General features: G+C 47.5%; 1 long non-coding RNA gene across 1 annotated transcript; it reads left to right on the top strand.

The window, feature by feature from the left end:
* Positions 1-265: 265 nt before the first annotated feature.
* Positions 266-6,649, top strand: LOC120363008 (uncharacterized). Its single transcript, XR_012512631.1, has 3 exons — positions 266-457; positions 1,384-1,522; positions 6,613-6,649. It is a non-coding gene; the product is annotated as an uncharacterized LOC120363008 (long non-coding RNA).
* Positions 6,650-7,221: the final 572 nt, after the last annotated feature.

Here is a 7,221-nt window from a genome sequence, read left to right on the forward strand (position 1 = left end):
TTACATAATCTGGGTGTTCCTGTATTGGGTGCGTATATATTTAGGATCGTTAGCTCTTCTTGTTGCATTGATCCTTTGACCATTATGTAATGTCCTTCTTTGCCTCTTTTGATCTTTGTTGCTTTAAAGTTTATTGTATCAGAGGCGAGAATTGCAACTCCTGCTTTTTATTAATTAACTTATTTTTGCTCTCAAGTTGGTTGGTAAATCTTTCTCCATCCATTTATGTTGAGTCTTTGTGTATCCCTGCATGTGATATGGGTCTGGATGCAGCATACCGATGGGTTTTGCATTTCATTGTTAAAGGACACAGAAGCTCATGCTCTCTGTCATTCACGAATGTGTAATTAGGTTTTGGCCAGGAGCAGAGGCTCATACCTGTAATCCCAGGACTTTGGAAGGCTGAGATGGGAGGATCACTTGAAGCTCAGAGTTTGAGGCCAGCCTGGCCAACATGGTGAGACCCCATCTCCACACACACACACACAAATATTAGTTGGGCATGGTAGCATTCACCTGTAATCCCAGCTACTCAGGAGGCTAAGGTGGGAGGACTGCTTGATCCTGGGAGTAAGAGGCTGCAGTGGGCTATGATTATACCACTGCACTGTAGCCTGAACAACACAGGAAGTCCCTATCTATCTCTTAAAAAAAAAAAAAAAGGGGGCTGGAGTTTGAGTTTGTGTTTTTGTTGTTGTTACTGTTGTTGTTGTTGTTGTCGTCGTCTTTTTTTTAGACGGAGTTTCGCTCTTGTTACCCAGGCTGTAGTGCAATGGCACGATCTCGGCTCACCACAACGTCCGCCTCCTGGGTTCAGGCAATTGTCCTGCCTCAGCCTCCTGAGTAGCTGGGATTACAGGCATGTGCCACCATGCCCAGCTATTTTTTTATATTTTTTAGTAGAGACGGGGTTTCACCATGTTGACCAGGATGGTCTCAATCTCTTGACCTTGTGATCCACCCGCCTTGGCTTCCCAAAGTGCTGGGGTTACAGGCGTGAGCCACTGGGCCCAGCCTCGTTACTGTTGTTTTTTGAGATGGAGTGTCATGCTCTGCCCGGGTTGGAGTGCGGTGGTTCAATCTCAGCTCACTGCAACTCCACCTCCTGTGTTCAAGTGATTCTCCCACCTCAGCCTCCCAAGTAGCTGGGATTACAGGTGTGCACCCCCACACCTGGCTCATTTTTATATTTTCAGTAGAGATGGGATTTCACCATGTTGGCCAGGCTGGTCTCAAACTCCTGACCTCAGGAGATCCACCGGCCTCGGCCTCCCAAAGTGATGGGATTACAGGTGTGGGTCACTGCGTTCGGTCGATTTAGTGTTTTGGCTGGGTTGGGTCTGGCAGGTGTGTGGTTAATAAACCAGGTCTAAATATTTCCAGGCTACTGGTGGGTCAGGCACGCACTGACAGCAATGTTGTGGATGGTGATACTGGCTTTGAACATGGAAGAAAACAAGGTCTGGTCTCCTTTTTTCACCCAGACGGTGTCGACGAGCTGACCTAGGAGATAACAGGACAGGTACATGAGACCCCGTGTACATCCTGGGAAAGGCGGTGGCAACTGCTTGGGACCCCAGCCCACCTGGCCAGTGGCTCTTCCATGTTCCTTACAGCTTTTGAGAAGTTCGCTATTCAAAGGAGGATGAATCAAGGAAAGTACAGGGCTGGGGCACAATTTTGTTAAACATGACAAGGAATATGCCTTGGTTCAAGAAAACCCATGGCTCAGCACGGTGGTTTACACCTGTAATCTCAGCACTTTAGAAGGTGGAGGTGAGAAGATCACCAGAGGTCAGGAGTTCGAGGCCATCACGGCCAACATAGAAACCCCATCTCTACTAAAAATGCAGAAATTAGCCAGGTGTGGTGGCACATGCCTATAGTCCCAGCTACTCAAGAGGCTGAGGCCTGAGAATCCCGGGAGGTTGCAGTGAGCTGAGACCACACCATTGTACTCCAGCCTGGGTGACAGAGTGAGACTCCATCTAAAAAATAAAATGAGAAAATCAGATCCTTCTGCCACGCATGGGGGTGCATGCCTGTAATCCCAGCACTTTGGGAGGCTGAGGTGGGCACATCACTTGAGGTCAGGAGTTCAAGATCAGCCTGGCTAACATGGCAAAACCTTGGCTCTACTAAAAATACAAAAATGAACCGGGCATGGTTGCATGTGCCTGTAATCCCAGCTAATTGGGAGACCGAGGCAGGAGAATCACTTGAACCCTGAAGGTGGAGCTAGCAGTGAGCTTAGATCACGCCACTGCACTTAAGCCTGGGGCCAGAGAAGACTCCATCTCAAAAGAAAAAAGAAAAGGCAATGCAACCCCTACTAGTCTTCTCTATAAGCAGGCTCAGAGTGATGGCCGTGGAGTTTTTGGTAAGCCAGGGGCTTGAACACAATGGAATGTCTTTTTTTTTTTGAGACAGTGTTTTCGCTCTTGTTTACCCAGGCTGGAGTGCAATGGCGCGATCTCGGCTCACCGCAACCTCTGCCTCCTGGGTTCAGGCAATTCTCTTGCCTCAGCCTCCTGAGTAGCTGGGATTACAGGCACGTGCCACCATGCCCAGCTAATTTTTTTGTATTTTTTAGTAGAGACGGGGTTTCACCATGCTGACCAGAATGGTCTCGATCTCTTGACCTCGTGATCCACCCGCCTCAGCCTCCCAAAGTGCTGGGATTACAGGCTTGAGCCACTGCGCCCGGCTTGGAATGTCTTCTAATACAGGTAACTACTATAAGCAATAAAACAGGTTGGGTTTGGCAGCTCTCATCTGTAATCCCAGCACTTTGGGAGGCTGAGGCTGGAGGATCATTTGAGTCCAGCTGTTTGAGATCAGCCCAGGCAGGAGGGTGAAAGCCCATCTCTACAAAAAATAAGTTAGTCTTACATGGTGGTGCACCTGTGGTCCCAGCTACTGGGAGGCTGAAGCAGGAGGACTGCTTGAGCCTGAGAGGTGGAGGCTGCAGTGAGCCACAATTGCACCTGGATGCAGTGAGCCTGGATGACAGACTGAGACCCTGTCTTCAAAAAAGAAAAAAAAAATTCGTTTGTAAGGATAATACAGACTGAGTACAGTGGCTCACCGCTGTAATATCCAGAGTTCCGGACTTTGGGAGGCTAAGGCAGGGGGACTGCTTGAAGCCAGGTGTTTGAGACCAGCGTGCATAACATAGAGGGACCCAGTCTCTACAAAAAAACACAAAAAAATTAGCCAGGCATGTTGGCATGTTCTTGTAGCCAGCTACTCACGAGGCTGAAGGGGGAGGATCGTTTGAATCCAGGGAAGGTGGAGGCTGCAGTGAGCCATTATGTCACTTCTGCACTCCAGCCTGGGTGCAGTAGTACAGTCAGAACTCAGCACAGCCTGCACCTCCACAGAGCGAGACCCTCTCTCAAAAAAAAAAAAAAAAAAAAAAAAAGCTGGGGCTCATGTCTGTAATCCTATCACTTTGGGAGGCTGCGGTGGGCAGATCATGAGGTCAGGAGATCGAGACCATCCTCCCCAACATGGTGAAACTCCATCTCTACTAATAATACAAAAAAAAAAAAAAGGTGGGCATGGTGGTACACACCTGTAGTCCTAGCTACTTGGGAGGCTGAGGCAGGAGAACTACTTGAACCCAGGAGGCAGAGATTGCAGTGAGCCAAGACTGAACCACTGCACTATAGTCTAGGATTACAGGTGTGTGCCACCAGGCCTGGCTAATTTTTGTATTTTAGTAGAGATGGGGTTTCACCATGTTAGCCAGGCTGGTCTCCAACTTCTGATCTCAGGTGATCCTCCCACTTCAGCCTCCCAAAGTGCTGGGATTGCAGGTGTGAGCCACTGTGCCCAGTCTGATTTTTTTCAAGTATTTAAAAATATAAAACCAATAAACATTCTTGGGAAGCTCATGAGCTGTATAAAAACAGATGGTGAGCTGGGTGCGGTGGCTCAAGCCTGTAATCCCAGCACTTTGGGAGGCCGAGGCAGGTGGATCACGAGGTTGAGAGATTGAGACCATCCTGGTCAACATGGTGAAACCCTGTCTCTACTAAAAATACAAAAAATTAGCTGGGCATGGTGGCACATGCCTGTAATCCCAGCTACTGAGGAGGCTGAGGCAGGAGAATTGCCTGAACCCAGGAGGCGGAGGTTGCGGTGAGCCGAGACAGTGCCATTGCACTCCAGCCTGGGTAACAAGAGCGAAACTCCGTCTTTAAAAAAAAAAAAAACAGATGGTGGTGGGATCTCTATGTCTCCTGTGTAGATACTATATGCCATGGTTTCCAGAGCCCTGGCTAGATGTTTGTTTGAGACAGAGTCTCCCTCTGTTGGCCAGGCTGATGCAATGGTGTGATCTCAGCTCACTGCAACCTCCACCTCCAACGTTCAAGCAATTCATGTGCCTCAGCCTCCCTAGTAGCTGGGATTACAGGCACTACCACACCCAGATAATTTTTTTGTATTTTTAGTAGAGATGTGGTTTCAGTACGCTGGGCAGGTGCTCTCAAGCTCCTGGCCTCAGGTGATCATCCTACCTCGGCTTCCCAAAGTACTGGGATCACAGGTATAGGTGATTCTGGCTAAGTACATTTAAATACTAAGTACATTTAAGTACTAAGCCCTGGCTAGGTACCTTAAAGTTATAATGGCATATGGAGGCTGAGGTGGGAGGATCACTGGATGCCAGATCAAGGCTAGTCTGAGTAACATCCCAACCAGAGAGATCTTATCTTTACAAAAAAAAATTTTATATTAACTGGGCATGTTGGTTATAGTGTGCACCTATAGTACTAACTACTTGGGAGGCTGAGGCAGGAGGATCCCTTGAGCCCAGCAGTTCAAGGTTTCAGTGAACTGTGATCACGCCACTGAATTCCAGCTCTGAGACAGAGCAAGACACTCTTTCTAAAAATAGTAAAAAATGTTTTATTTTCTTGAGACAGAGTCTGGCTACATCACCCAGGCTGGAGTGCAGTGGTACAATCTCAGTTCACTGCAACCTCCGCCTCTTGGGTTCAAACAGTTCTCCAGTCTCGGCCCCCTGAGGAGCTGGGATTATAGGCGTGTGCCACTGGGTTTGGCTCATTTTTGTATTTTTAGTAGACACCAGGTTTCACCACGTCAGCCAGGCTGGCCTCCAACTCCTGACCTCAAATGATACACCCATCTTGGCCTCTCAAAGTGCTGAGATTACAGGTGTGAGCCACTGCGCCTGACCTTGTGAAAATGTTAGTGGCATTTTGATTATAATTGAATACTTTTTAAAAAATCAAATGCGCATACATATGATTGTTTTTGGCAGGACTAGGGGCCAGGACTTTTTTCTAATTCCTTCACCTTGTATTCTAGGGCCTTGCAAACATTAGGTGCTTAGCAAATGCAATAGAAGGCACTCAGACAGTGCTTGATGTGTAGTGCATACTTGTCTTCATTAGGAAGAAAGAGACAGACAGGAAGAACAAGGGAAAATTCAGGGCAATTGATCAGGTCGACACCATCATTGCTAAAATCAGAGGAGACCAGGCTGTGTGTGGTGGCTCATGCCTGTAATTTCAGCACTTTAGGAGTCTGAGGCAGGTGGATCACTTGATGTCAGGAGTTCAAGACCAGCCTGGACAACATGGCAAAACCTCATCTCTACTGAAAATACAAAAATTAGCCAGGCATGGTGTGGCAGGCCCCTGTAATCCCAGCTACTAAGGAGGCTGAGGCAGGAGAATCAGTTGAACCCGGGAGGTGCAAGTTGCAGTTAGATGAGATTACACCACTGCACTCCAGCCTGAGGGACATTGCAAGACTCCACCTCAAAAAAAAAAAAAAAAAAAAAAAAAATCAGAGAAGACCAAGATACCTGCAGATAATGCACTGTGTCACTTTCCCTGTGCATTTTTCCTGCCTCTTGGTAGACAGCTCCTAACATCACCATGAGATCCTGGTGAAGGAGGTGTGGATACTGGGGTTGCTACAGTTTATTGAACCATTTTTTTCTCCCAGAGATGCTAATCTTCTGTCAGATTCCTTTGAGTGTTTTTCTGATCCCTGCTGTGGGCAGTTTACCCTCAGGGCACTTCTCCATGGAGCCACCAGCTGGCGCCATTGCTGCATAAGTGAAACTGACTCAAGATTAGAAAGTAGTGTTCCATTGTCTTTGAGCTGGGTGGGGTGGGTCAAACCTGTAATCCCAGTACTTAGGGAGGCTGAGACGGGTAGTTAACTTGAGGCCAGTAGTTCGAGACCAGCCTGGCAACATGGTGAAACCCTATATGGTGAAACCCTAATTTTTATACTAAAAATATAAAAATTAGCCAGGCATAATGATTCACGCCTATAATCCCAGCTACCCGGGAGGCTGAGACAGCATTGGTTGGGAAGCAGAGGTTGCAGTGAGCCAAGATCGTGACACTGCCCTTTAGCCTGGGTAACAAAGCGAGACTCCAGTTTTTTTTTAAAAAAAAACAGTATTCCTAAGGACTGAGAGGGGAAACTGAGGCATGCAGACTGGAGTTGGGGTGGGGCTTGGGCTTGGCAAGAGAATGGGTTCAAGTAACATGTGAAGGACTCTCAGAAAGTCACAGCAACTTAAAAATCATTTATTCTACCTCCCACTTCCACATTTTCCAGATATAGAAACCAAAGCTGAGAGCGGGAGATAACTATCCCCAAAGCACGACGTCGGTGGGGAGCCGGGTTGCCAGAGAAAACACAGGACATCCAGTGAAGTGTGAGTTTTGGACTCTTCGTGTATGTCTCAAATAATGCACGAGACTTAAACTAAAACCTTATTTACTCTTTGTCTTCGAAGGTAACTGTGCATCTGTATGATGCTTTGCTAAGTCTGACAACCCTCATGAGGGTAAAATGAAGATTAGGGAAATAATTAAATGTAATAAGCAAACATGCAAAATAAAGACAACTCTGTTCCCATTGTACAGACAAGAGAATTGCACATTAGGGGGGTGGCTTGCCCCAAGGCCACACTCAAAAGCGTCAGAGTCAGGATTTGAACCTGGTCCTGATTCCAGAGGTCCCAATTTCACTGTTGTGGCCAGGAACATCTCATAGTCCGCCATGTGCGTGCATGTTCTGTCTTGAATATAACCCTCTCCCCATCGTGTAAGTGGACCATTCCCCTCCCTGACATTGAAGAACCCCATATTCAGCAGGTGCCTCCTGACCCAGCAGACCCCCATGAGCCCAGATCCCTGAGACCTGGTGGCTGCCATTATGACA

Source organism: Saimiri boliviensis, chromosome 11 (genome assembly GCF_048565385.1).
Source record: "Saimiri boliviensis isolate mSaiBol1 chromosome 11, mSaiBol1.pri, whole genome shotgun sequence".
Lineage (NCBI taxonomy): Eukaryota > Metazoa > Chordata > Mammalia > Primates > Cebidae > Saimiri > Saimiri boliviensis.